Source organism: Ursus maritimus, unplaced genomic scaffold, assembly GCF_017311325.1.
Source record: "Ursus maritimus isolate PB19 unplaced genomic scaffold, ASM1731132v1 scaffold_15, whole genome shotgun sequence".
NCBI classification, from domain to species: Eukaryota; Metazoa; Chordata; class Mammalia; order Carnivora; family Ursidae; genus Ursus; species Ursus maritimus.
Genome location: NW_024423897.1, coordinates 37,158,377 through 37,176,745, shown reverse-complemented (window position 1 = coordinate 37,176,745; position 18,369 = coordinate 37,158,377). Strand labels below are relative to the sequence as shown.

The window sequence follows — 18,369 nt, the reverse complement described above, 5'->3', positions numbered from 1 at the left end:
CTCAGAGTTTGCTCTGCACACAGCAGGTTTTCAAAGTCCAAAAGTATCAAGCCTGCGAGAATGAAGTCTAGATAGTTCTATTAGACATATAAAGTCCCGAGAGGCATCAAGCTGCAGTGGGAAGGGCATGGACAAGACAGTAAAAAGCTTGGGTCATAGATGTGTCCATTGACGGACTCCTTCCATTGCTTAGGCAAAGTTCCCAAAGCCTCAGTTTCTTCATCTACAAAGTGGAAATGAGTAACACCTACCTTCTGACTACCTCTAAGGAGTCACTGGGAAGGCAAATGACATAATCTGCGTGAAAACCCTTTTAGGACTGTAAAATATGGTCCAAGCATAAGGTACTTACTCATCTGTAAAATGAGGGGGTTGGTCTAGATGGGATCTAATGTTCTTCTAGTTCTAAAGCTCTACAACTCTGTTATTATCCTTATTATCCGACGATCATGCTAAAATTATGGGTTTTTATGGATCTGAAACACCCTTCTCTCATCTTGCCAAGAAAACTTAATGCGAGGCTCTTCACCTGGGAAATACCACTTCCTAGGTGGTTGTTTCTACAGAAACACCAAGAACCAAAATTTGTGCAGGAATATGAACTGTCTGGGTTTGAACGGGAAGAGGAAATTGATGTATAAACCAGGAACAGAACCAAAGCCCTAAAAAAGAATAGAGTTTCTCTCTGTACGTTACATGTAAATATGTAACCTAATCCCCCATCTGAAAACTCTCTGCTTTTTAAAATACTGCACATGATACTACCACTGAAACACGGAATGCTTTAAAAGTGGTTTTATCGTCCTGTGATACAACATAGAGGTTTAGAATGATGAGGTCTAGAGATTGTTTCATTCCAAAATTGCCCCTCAGCCACAGTGGTTAGTGTTTAGTGACTCTCTGGTGTTTTAGAAAGAGGGACAATAATCCTCTTCCTAGAAATATATCATCAGAGGTGGGGCAGTCATGATCGAACCGCTGGCCACAGTCACACGGGGCTGCCTACGTGCCAGACGCTGGAGTGAGCGATTTACTTGGCATCTTATTTAACCCTCACAAAATCTCTAACGAGACGGGCACTCTTATTAACCCCATTATACAGATGAGAAACCGAGGCTCAGGGAGGCGGAGACTTGCTCTGCGCCCCGCAGCCAGTGGACAGCAGCTCTGGGAGTCAGAGCCACGGAACCTGGCCCCAGGCTTCATCCCCGTCAACACCTATACTACTTGGGCTCTGACTACTTACTATGAGTCCCTACAAACAGTTTTTCTGAAACAAAAGATAACATGATATGTATTGAGGGGCGGTTGGGAAAGGATCTCATTAGTAGGAGAGGCTCTGCGATATTTCATTTACAACAGTTAAAAATGAATAGTATGCCGAATGTTCTCCTCAGCACATAAATATGGTCCATGTTTCCCAGAATGGCCGCCCTAAAACATCAGAGGCATCCTGTCTCAGGAAAGGCAAAGACTTCCAAAATGCTTTTTGTCCCATAAATAAATAGTAGGCCCCCTTATCCCAGCTAGCAAGGATTTGGAGAGGAGGCAAAGAATTCCCCATCCCAATCTTGGTCTCCCCTTAGTGGATGACGGCAGCATCAATTACCGTTCTTTCTTCCCATGGTCCAGAGTGGTGAGACCCTGGAAAGTGGTGAGACCCTGAGGAAAGGATTCTCTCCCCATCTTCCAAGCAAAACCCTTCAATCAAATTTCTTTTTTCTCATACATTTAAAAAGACTCTAAAAATACACTCAGAGAAAACCCAAAAATGACATTAGATTCTCCTTTTCTTTGGTTAGCCATAAATGTTTGTGAGGCATAAAAGCCTGTGGTAGGGAGGGAAATGATAATGCAGCTCAGTAATATACTACTTCTATTTCTAGAACTTAATGACTAAAGAAAGCGATCAAATGGCATGCATTTACTGAGCATTTACTAAGCTCCTTGCTGTGTGGGATAGAGAATAGGGGCAGTGAGGTCTTCATTAAGACCCCTGGGAACTCTACATGGTAAAAACAAAGAAGCAAACAAAATTTCTATAAAAACTGTGGAAGCAAGGCTGCCTAAGGATAGGAAAAAACATTAAAGGGATGGAGAATTGTAAAGCTGTTCCCCTCTCGCCAAGTCTTTTGGGGTCTTTTCTTGCTCAGAAGAGAAATACCCTCTCTCAAATTTTCTTTACTTTCTCTCTCACTCAGTGGACCGTGTGTGGCTCCCTGCCACCCTGGCGAGGAGCTGGGAATGCAAAGAGGATCTGGACCCCACCGATGGGCTCTGATTCCAGCCAGGATTCACACAGGTTCTGTCACTCTGCTCCTACCCCCAACCTGGCCAGTCAGCTAGGGTATGATGACCAGTCATTCACACCCGTGAATGGATTGACCAATGACAGCACGCGCAAAGCCCATTCACACTAAAATGGAATTCTACCACCTTTTGCACTTGAAAGCTGTTTCTTTCAGGTGAGGAGACGGAGTTTCAGATACCACTAAGCATGTTTTGGGAGGAAGAAGGGGAGCCGAAAATCACCTCAGTTCTGCTTATCTAGCTGGACCTGGAAGCCTCAGCTCAAATGTCACCTCTTCAGGGAATCCTTCTGTGACACTGGGTCTAATGTTGGTTGGCCGTTAGGTGATGCCACTTTGTTCTATTCATAGCACTTACGTTATTGTAAATTACCTTGTTTATTTCTCTGTTGTAGGTTACCCTGCACTTTTCTCTAAGTCCTGGGAGAGATCTTCTCAGTTTTCTTTTCTACTCTGTCCCCAACACCTGACACATTGGCTAGGACATAGGTGGTTATCAGAGTACCATGGTTGAGGGAATGAATAAGTTCTGGAAATCTAATATACAGAGTGGTGATTATAGTTAATAATACTGTATTATACACTTGAGAGTTTATATGAGTAGATCTTGTATGTTCTCACCACAAAAAAGAAATGGTAATTCTATGACACGATGGCGGTGTTAGCTAATGCTATGGTGATAATCATTTTGCAATATGTAAGTACATCAAATCACCGTGTTGTTCCCCTTAAACTTACATAACGTTATGTGTCTATTATATTCCAATAAAGCTTGGGAAAAGAATAATGGGCAGGGATTCGGAGATCTGAAGGGTCACAGGCTGGGAAAGTTTCTATGCCCCAGGCCAAGGGTAGGCAAACTATAGGCCAGCTGCTTGTTTCAATAAATGAAGTTGTATTGCAACAGAGCCACACCCACTAGTTTATTCATTGTCTACGGCCACATTTGAGCTCCAATGGCAGAGATGAGTAGTTGCATCAGCGACCATCTGGACCACAATCTGAAAATATTTACAATCTGGCCCTTTACAAAGTTTGCTGACCCCCACCTAGATCTGCCCTAGGGGAGTTGAACTGAGCCCATTGGATGCCCAATTTGTGAGCTACTGGGGATGAAGGAGGTAGTGCCTCTTTGTTATTCATAATCTTTGTCCCCTTTTATTAATACGCACTATCTTTCAGAATACAACTTTAAATAAAAAATGCTATTTATTTAAATTGTTTACCGTGTAATGCCCGTAGACTATTTATCGCGTTGATCAAGATAGGCCCGGTGGAGTTAACGAGCAACCTGAAAGCCTCAACGGTTTAAAACAACCAAGTTCATCTCCCACTCACAGTTCATTTCCCATGGGGGTTGGCAGGGGCCCCTCACACTAGTCATTCAAGAACCCAAGGCTGATGGAGGCTCATCTCCACTCTACTTCCACGATTTCCAAGATGGAGATAGGGACGTGGGGGAGAAGAATATCGTGAATCATACACAGCATTTTAAGGTTTCTACTGGAAGTGACAGAGGCCTCTTGCATTCATATTCCACTGCCCAAAACAAGGCTTATAGCCACATCTCAATTCATCAGGGTGAGGATACACAATCTTCCCATAGAACCGGGCATCAAATATTTGTGGGAACTGTAGAATTACCTATAATTATTCTTTAAGCACTTGAGTTAAGAGGAAAAGTAGTGGGTTAGGATTAGGACCATAGATTTTAATCCCAGGTAGAATTGGAACCACAGGAATTAAAGCAAGAATGAGGGGCCCCCTTCCTGAGTCCCAGCCCCTGAGGTGCCTTGAGAAACCACAGGCTCCAAGTACCATTGTTTAAAAAAGAAACCCTGGAATTTGACCTGGGCTGCAATATCCTATTAGCTATGGTATTAACTTTAACATTTAAAACTCCATTGAGACCGAAAGAGTCCAGCAAATAATATCAAAACAATACTCAGGAATTTAGAACTTTCTGAGTTACTTTCCATTTGTCTATAACTCTCAAGGCTGAAAAGCCCTTCCTATGTCTAGCTGCAGTGGGAGTGCTCTGCATTCCTTCACACACTGACTGCGGCATGCCTCTGGTGCACAGCGTAAGAAATGTTTGTCTCCCAAAGTTTCCATATCTGGGCTGGGGAACTGTCTGGCCTGGGCTTTCAACATCGTATTCATCTCACTCCTAGGAATCATTGCAAGCCCCAGGAACCAAAAAAAAGGGGGGGGGAGCCTCTGTGGTATGGATGGTGCAGGAGGCAGAGATCATGACACAGCTGGGGAAAATCAATCTTCTGCCCCATGGGATTCCCGGGTTAGGAAAAGAGTACAAGGAGGGAATTCTATAGAAAGAGAATGGGGGGGGGGTCTTTAGTGGTTTCACTCAGCCCCAGGACTGAACGTGGTTCCAGCCAGCCAAGGGGGCTGACCAGTTGTTGGTATAAAGCAGCACATGGGCGTTCTAGAGGCATCGGGAGGGAGAACATCAGTCTATTTGGACCATGTTATATCAGTTATCTGGAAGATTAGTTTCGACCCAAAAGGCGAAAACTTTGTATTCAGTGACAAAAAGCAGAGCCTTTTGATAAGCATTGCCAATGGAGGGAAGGGAAAGGAGAAAAGTGGTTTGTCTTAGTTTACTGGGACTGTCATAACAAAATACCATAGACCGGGCGGCTTAAACAGCAGACAGTTCTTTTCTCACAGTTTTGGAAGCTGGAAGGCCAAGATCCAGGTGTTGGCAGGGATTGGTTTCTGCTGAGGCTTCCCTCCTTAGCAGGCAGAGTCTCTCTGCCTGTGCACACGGTGGTCTGTCTGCGCGTGCACACCCCGGTGTTTCTCTGTGCGCGCACATCTTCTCTCACTATAAGGCTAGTAGTCAGATCGCATTAGGGCCCACCCTAATGGCCTCATTTTAACTTACTTATCTTTTTAAAGTCCTAACTCCAAACACAGTCATATTTGGAGGTGCTGGGGGTTAGGGTGTCAACATATGAATATAGGCGAGAAGAAAGATAGCCCATAACATGGATTTTTAGCACATATTAGAAAACTAGAAATTCCTCACTCTGTTCACAACAATGAATATTGAGTATGACTGCCTGAACTTCCTGCCCTTCACAACACCTCTGGCAGGTCTCCCAGCACTGTGTGTGTGTGTGTGTGTGTGTGTGTGTGTGTGTGTGTGTGAGGGAGGGAGAGAGAGACTTTGATGTATTGTTCAAAAGCCATGCCAAGAACTGAGGGTGTAAAATGAATTGCTTGATTCTAGAGATAAGCACACAGTGTCATCTAATCTGAGTTTTCCTTTCCAGGAAACTACACACCTGACTAATTTTTAAAATGCTGCCAATATGATAAAATGTTAGGCACAGCACTTTCTATATTTTTATGACCATGGAGATCTTTTTGCTATAGAGATAGGCACAGAGGATCCCCTGAAGAGGCTTACAAGTTCCCAGAGTATGAGGATATCTTCCCACATTCTGTTGAAAATGCCTATATTTTACCCCTTGTCTTGCATGATAGTTTAGCAGGGTATACAATTCCAGGGTGAATTATTTTCTCTCAGCACTCTGAATTGTTTCCCTGGGTTCTGGATTCTCTTGTTGCTATTGAAAAGACTGGTATCTAATTGTTGTTCCCTTTTAGGTTAGGGTCTCTCTTTCTCTCTGGTTCTTTTTATGATCTTCTGTCTTTAGCTTTCTAAAGTTTCATTATAATGTTTGTAGTAATGAATTTATTTTTGTTTATCTTGCTTGGGATTTGCTGTATTTCTCCAATCTGAGAAATCACGTCTCTCACCAATTCATATTTTTCATTTTTGCTGTGTATATTGCCTTTACTTCTCCTTGTTTATTCTCTCCTTCTGGAACTCTAATTAAACATGTTTTGAATATCTACATCTTCCTCCAGATCTCTTAGTTTCAATTTCATAGCTTACATACTTTTATCTCTCTGTTCAGCATTATAGAATGATTCTTCAGTCTTTCCTCCCAATTTATTAATTCACTCTTTAGTTGTGGTTCCTCTGTCATTTAATCCATTCTTTGTATTTTAAATCTCAATTACTATAGTTTACATTTCTAGAAATTCTGTTTGGTTGTTTTCAAAACTGCCTATTTATTCTTGATAGTCTTTTGTTAATTTCTTATGTCTAAGTTCTCTCTGTTCTTCGTCAATATTTTAAGCACACTTATTTCATACTTGTTTCTGTATTAGATGATACTATGTCTGAGGTTACTGCAGTATAATTCTATCCTTTACTGTTTCTGCTGAGCCCAATTTATGGTGGCTTAATTTCTCATGTGTTTATAATTTTTTTTAATTTTTAAAAGACTTTATTTATTGATTTTAGAGAGGAGGGGTAAAGGGGGAGAGATGGGGAGAAAGAATCTGAAGCAGACTCCATGAGGAGAGCAGAGCCCCATGCAAGGCTCAATCCCATGACTGAGAGATCATGACCTGAGCCAAAACCAAATTGGACACTTAACTGACTGAGCCACCCAGGCACCCCTAATTTTTAATTTTTGGTTCATATAAGTTTCCTTTTAAGTGTAGGACCCTTGAAGAGTCTGGATTAAAGGTGCATCTCTCTGTATACCTGGTCCCTTGGGGTGTTATGAACTAGAAGTACTTTCAAGATCATTTTTCTACCTGGGGTTTCCCAGACCATGTAAGTGGACTAAACACTTAACCTCCATGAGGATAGGATTGGAATTATAAATTCCAGGGAAAGACTTGCTTGTTTGTTTCTGTTTCTCACCCCTTTGACCCAGACCTGAGACAAACACATTCCTTGTTGGTTTTCTTTTGCCAAAAGGATGCTTTCTTTTCCTAGCCCACCGTTTGCCTTGAGAGTATAGCTGTGTGCGACCCCTAGCTTTGTTCAGGATCTCGGTTCTCATTCCCACAGGACTTGAGCTCCCCCACGGAGAACGGAGCTCCCCCACGGAGAACGAAGCTCCCGATCAACCGATGCCCCCAAAGCAGCCCCATGCTTCAAGGTTTGCTGACCACTCTGGTTTCAACTGTTTTCTTGCCTCCTCTGAATCACCTTTACGTTCTTATAAGTTTAACTGTGCTTTTAACCAAATGTTTGGTATTATTATCCAGTGTTTTTATGTGTTCGTAGGGGAACGTTTGTCAGAATTTCCAGTTGGTTTTGTCGCCGGAGGGAGAAGCACATTCCCAGGCTCTGCAGGCTGGGGCTTCGGCAACCCCTGAGGCCTTCTGTTGCACGGGAGGCAGCTGGGCTCTTGCTTCAGTTTCGTGGAACAGAGAGTGTCTTCTCCTTTGTGTGTCCGAGTGAGACTCCAATCATCCATAGAAATATTGTATTGTTTGTTATAAGCCATTGCATTGTAGCAAACAGATCGTGGGGCTGGAACTCAGAATACTAGGGTCCTTGTTTGGGCCCTGCCACTTAGACAAATGCCTAAAACTCTCCGTAACTTGGTTTTTCAGAAATCTGCAAATAGGATAGTGATTAACGCCTTACTTGTTTTTTGTAACTGGGAGGTAAAATGGGATGAGTGGATATAAAAGTCTTTGTTCGCTCTAAAGAGTGGTATCGACGTAAGCCACCCTGTAGCGCAAGGGCAGTAGCAAGCTCACCTGTGAGGGAGAACACCCTGCGTCCTCACGTGCAGCTCTGGGGCACATCTGCCTAACGAGGAATCCAGACTCATTGGCAAGGGCTAAAAATACACTTTGTAAAAGTAAACTAGTACATAATGTATAATATCAATCTCTTCCTTTCACGTATCAACAATGCAATGCCAAGTAAAAAGCAAGGGCTGAAGGAAAACAAACTCTTGAATACAAATTGCGTATTCTTGCACCTTAGGACTCGAGCTCCTCTAGACATCTGTGTTCGTTTAGTCCAATTTATCTCACTCTGTGAGATTCTTCGAGCTCTTTTTATAACACCTAAGATACCGAAGGCCAGATTCATTAGAAAAACACCTTCATAAACTGTTCCCTGTTGCACCTGCCCGTCTATCTCACCTTGACCTGGGAAGCCCCTCTGAACGTCACTAAGCTCCCTCTCCCACTGCCACATCCGTCTTCTCTCCGTGACCTGTCTTTTGGGAAGAGCAGTGACAGTCTGTGGATGGCAGGGGGTCCTCCCACCTTCGCTCCTTCTGTCTACATCTGCCTCCAAACTTTCCAACCCCAAAGAGTTTGTTCTTTCCTCCAACGTTTTAAAGCTTTGCTACTCAGCCGGTGTGGCTCCTCAGACCATTAGCATCACTGGGAACTTGCTAGAAATGCAGACTCAAGCCTTTCTTCAGACCTACTGGATCAGGGTCTGCTTTTTCTAAGAGATTCCCATGGACTCACACATACATTAAAGCTTGAAAAGCCCCGTTTTAAATACCATCATCCTGAAATAACACTTTAAATCCGTAATTTGGCAGCTTCTTGTATAGAAGAGTCACTTGGGGCGTTCCTTAAACGTGCAGATTTTCTGACCCACCTACTGGTGATACTGAGTCATTATTTCTGTGCACGAATTCATAAACCACACTTCGAGAAACACGCTTTGAAACAAAGTATAGTGTCTGCGCTATGCTTTACATGAAGTGGAGGTGTTTTAGCACGTTAGGGAGATTCACCTTGGACACACTGGTCCAGGTGTTTAAGTCCAGTAAACTTTATTATTTTTTTCCCCTTCAGAAACCTCCTTGAAGGATTCCTGACACCAGGCTCCTCCATGTCAAACTTCTTCCTCAGGTTTTCCCAAGGGCAAATGTAGCCATCCAGCTCCTCCTGCCTAATCCGTGTCTTCACCTGTGCCTCTGGTTAGGTGCACTTCGTGGACATTAGATCACGACAAAGAGGCAAGTGGGCGCCCTCTTGAAAGAGTCCTTCTGCCGGCTCTGATGGGCAGGGATCTCACACTTTTCTCTCTTCCTCTCTAAAGAAGAGGAAGAAAGAGAATGGTATTTAAAAACATGAAGAAATCCTTTTTAAAATACCCATTTTATTAGATCCCTGTCACTTGCTTTTCTGCTATCTCCCTGCAACCAGAATGTGTTCCCAAATGGTCCAAGCAGAGCATTCAGTTCGGGTTCATATTCCAGCCCTGGTGCTTTCTTGCTTTGTGACCCTGGGCAAGTGTCTTAACCTTTCCTAATCTATTTCCTCATCTCTAAACGGAAGAAAGAGTATCTACCCCATGGGTTGTGTGCGACCCTTCAGAGTTCATGGTTGTTTGGCTCGACATTTGCTGTAAAGTAAGCACCGATTAACTTGAACATATTATCTAAAGACGCTTTGGCAGAGATGGCTGGATGCCCACTCTATGGCGGTCTGGTATTTTGGTGGTTCCCAATGAACTGTGGTTCCTGGCATTTATGCTTTTGTGTAGTTCCTTCCCACTCTGACTCTGGCCTAGGCCATGTGATCGGCTTTGGCCAATGGGACAACAGCAAGCACCGTGTAAGTGTAGGCCTGACAGGCACTTGTACATTGAGGCCCGTCTTCTTGGGACACCCGTTCTTGGAACAAAGCCACCAGTCCATGAGAAAGCCCAAGGAACACTGAGAAGAACTGAGGTCTCAGCCAATCCCTACCTGAACTCTAGCCAAGGACCAAGGCTAACTGCCTCCCGTAGGAATGAGGCCATGTTACGCCTTTTGGCCAACCTGGTACTCCAGCCTATACCAAATACCTATACCAGCTGGTCAACCCACAGAATTATGAGAAACAATAAATTAAATTATATTGTGGTTGTTTTAAGACACTAAGTTTTGAAGTGGTTTGTTTTACATCAATAGATAGAGGCAATATCCATTCTTCCCATTTTCCTATTAGTAAAACCTCAATTTTAATTGGTGTTCAATGCACGGGGCTAAAAATCGATATTTCCTTCCCTTCCTTTCAGAAGCTGGTGGCCATGTGACACAGTTTGGCCAATAAAATTGAGATGTTGGGTGGGGCTTTCAGAAAATCGCCCTATAGAGCAGACTCTACCAGCTGTCTACTCTTCCCCTTCTTCCTACCTGGATACAGAATGGATGCTGTTAAGCGCGCAAGCTGTCTTCTACCGAGGGAAAACCTAGAGAATCACAGAGACCTCAGACCTGACCACCTTGAGGCACTGATCTAAAAGCAAGCAACTTTTCAAAATACGAGGGAAACAAGCCCCCATTGAGTTAAAGCCACCATTATGTGGTAATAGGCACTGTTATCACTGGAATGGGCAGCTGATTCTGACGCTGGTGGTGTTTCAATCACAGCATTATCTCCTAGCATGAAAGGTGCACAGTACCGTCAACGTCAACCCAGGCTGCACGTTATAAAAGGAATCTCTGTGACTAAGGATGAGTTACTTATATTTTGCTGCTCCCTAATATTTCAGCAGAATAGAAAGCCTCACATTTTCAAGGGCACCGCTTGCCGGGCAACATGGGCTTGGCAGAGCCACAGAATAGCATCCAAGAACTAGAAAGCAGCATGAACTCATCTGCTATCTTCTTTTGGTGACTCTTTGTCCTTGCATGTCTATAGACCATCTCTCCAAATAGGTTGGAATCTCCTTGAAGGTGGAAAACGTATACCCTCGTATTTTTCCTTTCAATGTGTGTTCAATGCTATACCTTATAGGTTAGTCGATAAAGTTTTCATATAAGACTTAGCAAAGAGTACCCCGGAAATGTTTAAACTATAGGTGATCACATTTTTAATAACGGTGGAATTGATTTTGATATACACACTCTTTTATTTTCCTCTGGGCTCTATGAGTCTCTTCTGCTTCTCCACGTTAGTAATAATTACTGATGTTATTTTTTTAGCTCTTGTTCGGTGCCAGGTACTGTTGTACATGCTTCGTAGGTATTACTTATTTCATCGCCAAGATAACCCAAGAGGCCAGTACCAACATTACCCCCAGTTGGCAGATGAAGAAACTGAGGCTGAGAGAGATTAAGTGACCTGCCTCCAATTGCACTGCTTGGAAGCGGAGGGGCCAGTGTTCCAACCCACTACCTGAAAGAGTATTTCTCCTTTGTTTCTGTTTTTAAAAATTCTTTCAATTTGCATTTTTACTCCCTGTTTAAAAACAAAGAGAAAATAAGAGAGAATTCAGTCATGATTGCTGCCTGGGAGCAGCTAGCTGCTTCTGGCAGGAGAAGCCTATTCTCCAGGCCATGCTGGGAGGACTCCTGCCCTCATACAGTTCCTGTTCTCACTGGTTCGTCCACAGAACTGGCCTCACACACACTACTCTAAAATTTCTCCAAGGTGCCCCTCTAGCCTCGAATCATTTCCACCCTCTGAATCAAATATGCAAGTAAGAATGCCCAGACTTGGAGCAGAAGGCAGTACGGCCAAGGAGGGAGAATCAGGATGAGAAGAAACACACCGAATGTTCTCATAATTAATGCTTCTTAATATAAGTGTTATGTTGGATGTGAAGGGAGAGTCCTCTTAAAGCCACAGTTTCAATAAAAAGGTTTTAAAATACTTCCCAGAAGCCCACAAAGCAAATATGAGACCCATTCAGACCTCCACCTCCCTCTCTTTGTCCCTGAGCCCTGAGTCTTCTGGTGGCAAATTTCCCAGCCCAATTCAATGCCAACTTAGTCTTCTGGTTCTCTCAAATGGCCTCCAAAATTCCTTTCCTTTTTACATAGTTCTAAAGAACAAACTCCCCTCTGCTTGGCCAACAGTGACCTCAATATCCTTGACACCAGAACTCTGCCATCCTCCCTTCTATTGGTCTATTATTGTGAAGCCAATTTGTCTTCTTGGCATTTGTGCTCTAAGCGTTCTAGGAATCCATGGGAGGAAGTCACCATGGCCTTTTTCCTGCTTTTGCTGGCTTCTGTGGATTCTGTGGACCTTCCTTGTCCTACTTCACCTCTTTTGAGGGAATATTTACACAGTGATCTTTCTGGCTCCCCCGATCTGTCCCTCTCGTCTCCTCTAGTGTATCACTAGATACATGTTTGGGAGAGCCCAAAACATTTTCATCGTCTGAAACTTCTTGTTCTGAAACTCAAACAGAAAGTCTAGAACAATAAATTATAGGGCTGTCTTTGAAAAAAGAAGGCAAAGGAAGAATGATAACTTTACCCTAGAAGACACTCCATCCTGAACGCGAGAAACCTGCTCTCGGCGCATATTTGCAGAGTGGAGGAATTTGTATTGAGGCAAAACAAACGAAGGACTTGTGGAATTTTGTTAAATATCTTCCCAGTACTGTAGTCATATATCTTACGCACTAACAGTCTGCCATGGAAAATGAATCTTAAAAATGTGTTCCCTTGCGTAGTTGGAAGACCAATTTTGAGAACAACAATCTACTTCATGTCGTCTACTAAGGATTTTAAAGAGAACACACACAAATGGAAAAGCGAAAATGAATAACAGAAGCTAAATGGCCACAACGCCTTTGAAAAACACAAGCAAGAAGCCATACAGATGCAAAATAACTCATCAGTGAAAGTACTATCCAGATTTATTATGGGTGCATTATTCGGATAAGGAAGGAACATGAATTAAAATGTCTCGTAGGCAGACGTTGATCTCAATGAACAAGACAAAAGTCTTGAGCTCAGGTTTAATGCCATACAGAAACAAGTGGCCCAGGCCAAGAAAAACAGTGGCTTGGTTTAGAATCAGCCTGTCAAGAAATCCTTCTGGAGCACTGACTTTTGCAAGGCTCATGGCAAGAGCCCCCCCACCCTCTCCACCTAATCTCATGTTTGTTGGCGATGCTAAACCAGGAACTGGGTGTTCCAGACATGGCTGCGACAGCCAATAAAGCCTGGCCCCACTTTATGATAATCTAGGGAGAGAGTATAAAATACCAATGCCTGGGGAGCCTGGGTGGCACAGTTGAGCATCTGACTCTTGGTTTTGGCTCAGGTCGTGATCTCAGGGTTGTGAGATGGAGCCCCGTGTCGAGCTCTGTGCTCTGTGCAGTCTGCTTGAGATTTTCTCTCCTCCCTCTGCCCCTCCCGTTGTGTAGTCTCTCTCTTTCAAAATAAGTAAATAAATCTTTGAAAGAAATACCAATGCCTGGGCGCCGCACCAGACCACTTTAATCAGTATCCTACAGTATGGGGCAATTGGTGATTTTTTTGAAGGCAGGTAATTCTAATGGGCTGCCAGGATTACGACCCACTGCCAAGGAAGGAAGAAAAGTTGTACCCGGCACACCCATGGATTTACATCCCACATTATTGCTTGTGCCCCTGCAGCTTTGAGAACGCTTTTTCTCTTAGTCTTGTAACTGCCTTCTCAAAGTTCTTGAATTCCTCCTGATGCCCTCCTCCACTGCTTTAAGGGGAGAGCATGTTCTGAAATTTCTGACATGCATGGCACAACAACCCACTTGGCAGCACGGATGGCTCTTCGGATTATCTTCAAATGTTTCTTCTCAGAGAGGAGAGGCCACCAAGTTTGAGCTGCTGGTGTCTGTTGCCTGCCCTAAAGTTGCTCTCACCTGGGAGCCAGTCCTCTTATCCAGGCCTCTACCAGAATTGAGAGAAGTCATGAGATCAATACATAAGTGGTTTATAAATCAACGTGGCCTAAAGGCAACATGGAGTAGTAGTTAGTAGGACCACTCTGGGGTTGGGCATCCCAAACTATGATTCTCGGTGCCACTTTTTCCGGCTCTATGATTTGGGCAAGTTACTGGATCTGTTTGAAACTCAGTTTCTGCATCTGTAAGAATCAGATAATACTCCATCCAAGTTGCTGTGTTAAGAAAAACTTTGCATCTATTAAATTCTTGATCTATCGTAGGTCTTTAACAGGTAGTATCGTGCAACATGCAAGCGTGAAGGGTCTGGAGCCAGACTGCCCTAATTTGAAACACAACATTGTCACTAGCTGTGTGACTTTAGGGAAGTTACTTAATCCCTCTGTGCTCCAATTCCCTTAAGTGCCCCAAAGGGATAATAATGGCACTTATGCGGTTGATATATAGGGGCCAAGGACAAGCAGCTCTAGGATGGGCCACATGGGTGTGAAGATTATTTAGAGTTAAGAGCAATAAAAACCCAGCAGATTCAGGAAAATCTCTTTACACCCTTCCCCACAACTGCCTGCCTGTACCAGGAAGAGAGCTATTAACAGAGATTCCTCTTTACCTAAGAAACTTATCTGCATAAGAGCGCAACCTTGTTTTCAAAATGTCTCCTCTCACCTTCCTGCTAGCGGTCTTTCTCTCTTCTGTGTTCTCAGGTCCCTATCCTTCTCCTTAGCTCATAGAAACCTTGTGCTGCCTGGCTGTCTTGGAATTTTATGTCTGTGTGGATTCTCTATACGTCTAAAATTAAATGTGATTTTCTCCCGTTAATCTGTCTCATGTCATTCGGATTCTTAGTCTGGCTAGAAGGACGCTGAAGGGCGGAGGAACTTCTTTCTCCCCAACATAAAGATTAAATGAGCCCACATTAGGGTGGCCTACCGTCTCAGTTTGCTCAGGCCAGTTCTAGTTTATGACTTTTGTCGTAGTATCCTGGCTGGTTTAGAATTTGCCTGTCCCCTTTCATTCTCAAAAGTGTCAAAAGTGTCCCAGATTGAATAATTAAGTATATGGACACCATAATTATGTACATATCACTTAGAAAAATGCCTTATATGGAGTAGATGCTGAATGTGTCTTAAATGTGAACATTAAACCCTTTAGTAGTTTTATTCAATAGAAATATAATGCAAGAGTGATTTTTAACTTTCTAGGCAACCACATTTTAAAAAGTAAAAGGAGGGGCACCTGGCTGTCTCAGTTGGGGGAACGTGTGACTCTTGATCTCTGGGCTGTGAGTTAAAGCCCCACTTCGGGTGTGGAGATTGCTTAAACATAAAATCTTGAAAAAACGTGAAAAGAAATTAGTGAAATTAGTGTTAGTATATTTATTCTGATACATCCAAACTATTAGCATTTCAATATGTAATTAATATAAAAATTATTAGTGAGATACCTTTTCCCCCCATCCTACGTCTTTGAAATCTGGTAAATATTTTGCATGTACAGCACATCTCAATTTGGACTAATGACATCTCAAGCGCTCCGTGTTTCTAGTCTACTTTATTACCATGGTCTCATTAAATTATTAGGATGCTATGCTAAGGTTGTTTTATGAACTTCTTCCATTTCACAATTTCCTATTTGGAAACATCCCAAAGAAAACACAAATAGTGGTTTTTCTATGAATATTTGTTTTTTTTTTTCTTTTTTTTTTTTTTTTCTGTAGATCATCTCCCTCCAACCTTCTGATTGTGTTTTTATTCCATTCTCTGGACTGGGGCCAATATCGTCACATTCCTGTAAATCACGCTGCTTCTAACGAGACCCAGAAGTGCCGTCAGATTCTGACCAAAAGCCAAATAAAGCAAAGGGTTACTTTTTGGCTCTGCTGTGATACCTACCTCTGTTTCCTCTATTAGGGACAGTTTCTTGTTACTCCAACTAGTCTTAGCCTTGGTTCCCCAGACTTACAAAGTTCCTAATGTGGGGAGAAACAAAATTGATAAGAGATGGAGCAAAAAAGAAGGGACATATTTTTTAATTTCAAAAATGAAAATTTGGCTCTACCAATCAATTCCTCTCATGGATCCTGCTAAATCCTAGATGGCAACACTCTTAGGAATTTATAGTCTCGTAGGTACGAGAAGATTGACCTGCTAGAACAATTAGAGAATGATGCTTTGCCTTAGAATGTAAAGATACTACTCTTGGTGATGGCTCCTCAGATTAAGAGAATGGGTTTAGGGTGCTAACGCTGAAAAAATTCTCAGAGGCACGTAGTTCAAGGTTCTTTTTTACTGATTAGGAAAAGGGGGACCAGGAGAGGGTCAAAGGCTTGGTGAAGTTCAAATGGCAAGTTAGTAAAAGGGAGTGGGAACATGGTCGCTTTGTTCTTATTACAGTTACCTTGATTGGACATAATTCACCTATTAAAATACAACATGCTTTTCCTCCCGAAAAAAGTTTTAACAACTTTCTATGAAGTTTAGATGATCATTTTATTCTTGCTGCCTTCTCTCAAACCTTTTTACGTGGGCCTGGTTTCCATTAAAGGGTGTACTCAGTATATCCTGAATGAGTTAGCATTTCTAAAAGGCCTGGGGAAAAAACAAACCAAACCACACCAACAAGAAGACTGTTCAATCCTGTACTTGACCATCAATTCCTCTGCAGGTGGCACGACTTCAGCTGTGGTCCGAAGGAGATGTTTGAGTTTCAGGGGAGGAGGGATCTGGAAAAGAATCTTGGCACATCAGCCTAACTCTAAGAGTCCTTTCCTCCACAGCAACCCCACACCCAGAGTTGGACTTGCTGATGTGTGAGGGTGGAATTATGAATTAGGGAGAATAAGCACACAAGCCACCAACAAGAGCCACCAAGCTGACACAGTCAGGCAGGCTCAGAGGTAAGTGGCTGGGACAGGGCACCCGGGTGTAAAAGAAAAAAAGAATTATTGTTTAAAGCTGCTTGGTATTAAACTCCTTTGACTTGTCGACTGTTCCTACAGAATGCGCACACGTTCACTTTCGAAGCTGGCACGGGGTACCCTGCACCGCGCCGCCAAGCCCGCCTTTCTAGCTGCCCCTGCTTGCAGGCTGAACGGCTAGAAACAGAACAGAAAACACACAAGTGGCCGTATCTGTTCCCCCTCCATGTCCTACAGGACACCATTAATATGACCCATGATGAAAAACTGTGCTGTAGACATGGCCAGCATTAAACAAAGAAGTTTGCAAGCTCACATTTCTTCTAGCGTCATTTCATTTGAGAGGGATAAGGGACAGGAAGAGGAGTGCATGGCTTACTTTAAACGGGCTATCCATCACTTTTCAAAAGAATCTCTGATGTATGATTTAGGAAGACCACGCTGCACAGTTACTTCATAGTTCATAGTTACAGAGCTTTTGCTCCCTGTTTGATAAGTTACCTGTTAAAACGGAGACAGGCTGTTCCCTTGGGGAAGGGGGGAGACAGATAAATTCTATCGTGTAGACCATCAAGATGCAGCTAAGACCTTATACACTCAACTGTTAGGGTGAATTTCACTTCCGTTGGAATTGATTTTTTTTTTTTTTTAAGTTCAAATGACTTAGAGTTGATCCCACCAAAAAGGACTTAATGTCATTTACTCTAGAAAGCTTCCTGCCCTGCCTAAGGATGCAGAGCTGACCCGGAGAAGGGAGGGACTTGGGTGAATAAAGACTTTCTAAGCCATAGCTGGTTAGCCTGTCTCGAATGAATAGAAAAGCAGTCCCAAATGAAACGAGGAGGTGGAGAGCTTGAAATCCTTGGAATTACAGGAGGAGTCCATTAAGATTCAAACGCCGGTTTTAGCGGGCTGGGGAAGAGTGAGACGCCGCGGGGTCCTGGGGTGGGAGGTGGGAGGGTATGGCCTTCCCTCCTTGCATCCCTGACGCGACTTTGGGGGGCGTCCCCCATCCGTGCCTCTCAGTTCAGGGGTAGATTTCTCCCAACTCCTGAACCGAGCCACGCTTCACGCCAGTAGCTTCTGTTGCCACCTGATGAGTGTTAGCAGTCACTCCAACCAATTGGTTCAGTCCGTCCAGAGAACAAGCGGATTCTGGTTTACTTTCTGTTCAATAATTCTGGAAAATATAACCGTTTTGACTGTGGTTAAGAAGGCGCTCGGTTCAGTGACTTTTAAAACACCCCCACGACCACAAACGACTTTGCAAGTTGACCAGAAATGAACACTATTCGGGATCTCACCGGTCCTAAATCCTGGGGTTAGAGCGCGGGTGTTGCCCACTAACTTCAGGTGATGATGATGAAACCCATCCGCGGGGAAAGGTCCACGATCGCTGGGCACTAAAAGCCAACCACGAACGCCCGAGGCTTGCGGGCTCAGGGGTGGCGGCCGCGCCGGTGCGGTTGCGAGCACCTCCCGCAGGTCACAGGCCGGGCGCGGGGCCGGGTCACCTGACTCGCGGAATTTGGGGCCGCGCGGGGTGGAAGGGGAGGGGAGAGGCGAGCACCTCCCTTCTCGCTCCCGCGGGATCCAGGTCGGCGGGGGCCGGCGTCGGGCGGCCACGTGGTGGTGCTGCCGCTGCCCCCGCCCCGCCC

The 18,369-nt window shown here is 43.8% G+C and overlaps 1 long non-coding RNA gene across 1 annotated transcript; it reads right to left on the bottom strand.

The window, feature by feature from the left end:
- Positions 1-16,062: 16,062 nt before the first annotated feature.
- LOC103664728 lies at positions 16,063-18,272 on the bottom strand. The gene is made up of 2 exons (XR_569141.2): positions 18,016-18,272; positions 16,063-17,891 (listed from the first exon to the last, which is right to left on the bottom strand). It is a non-coding gene; the product is annotated as an uncharacterized LOC103664728 (long non-coding RNA).
- Between the last annotated feature and the right edge of the window lie 97 nt (positions 18,273-18,369).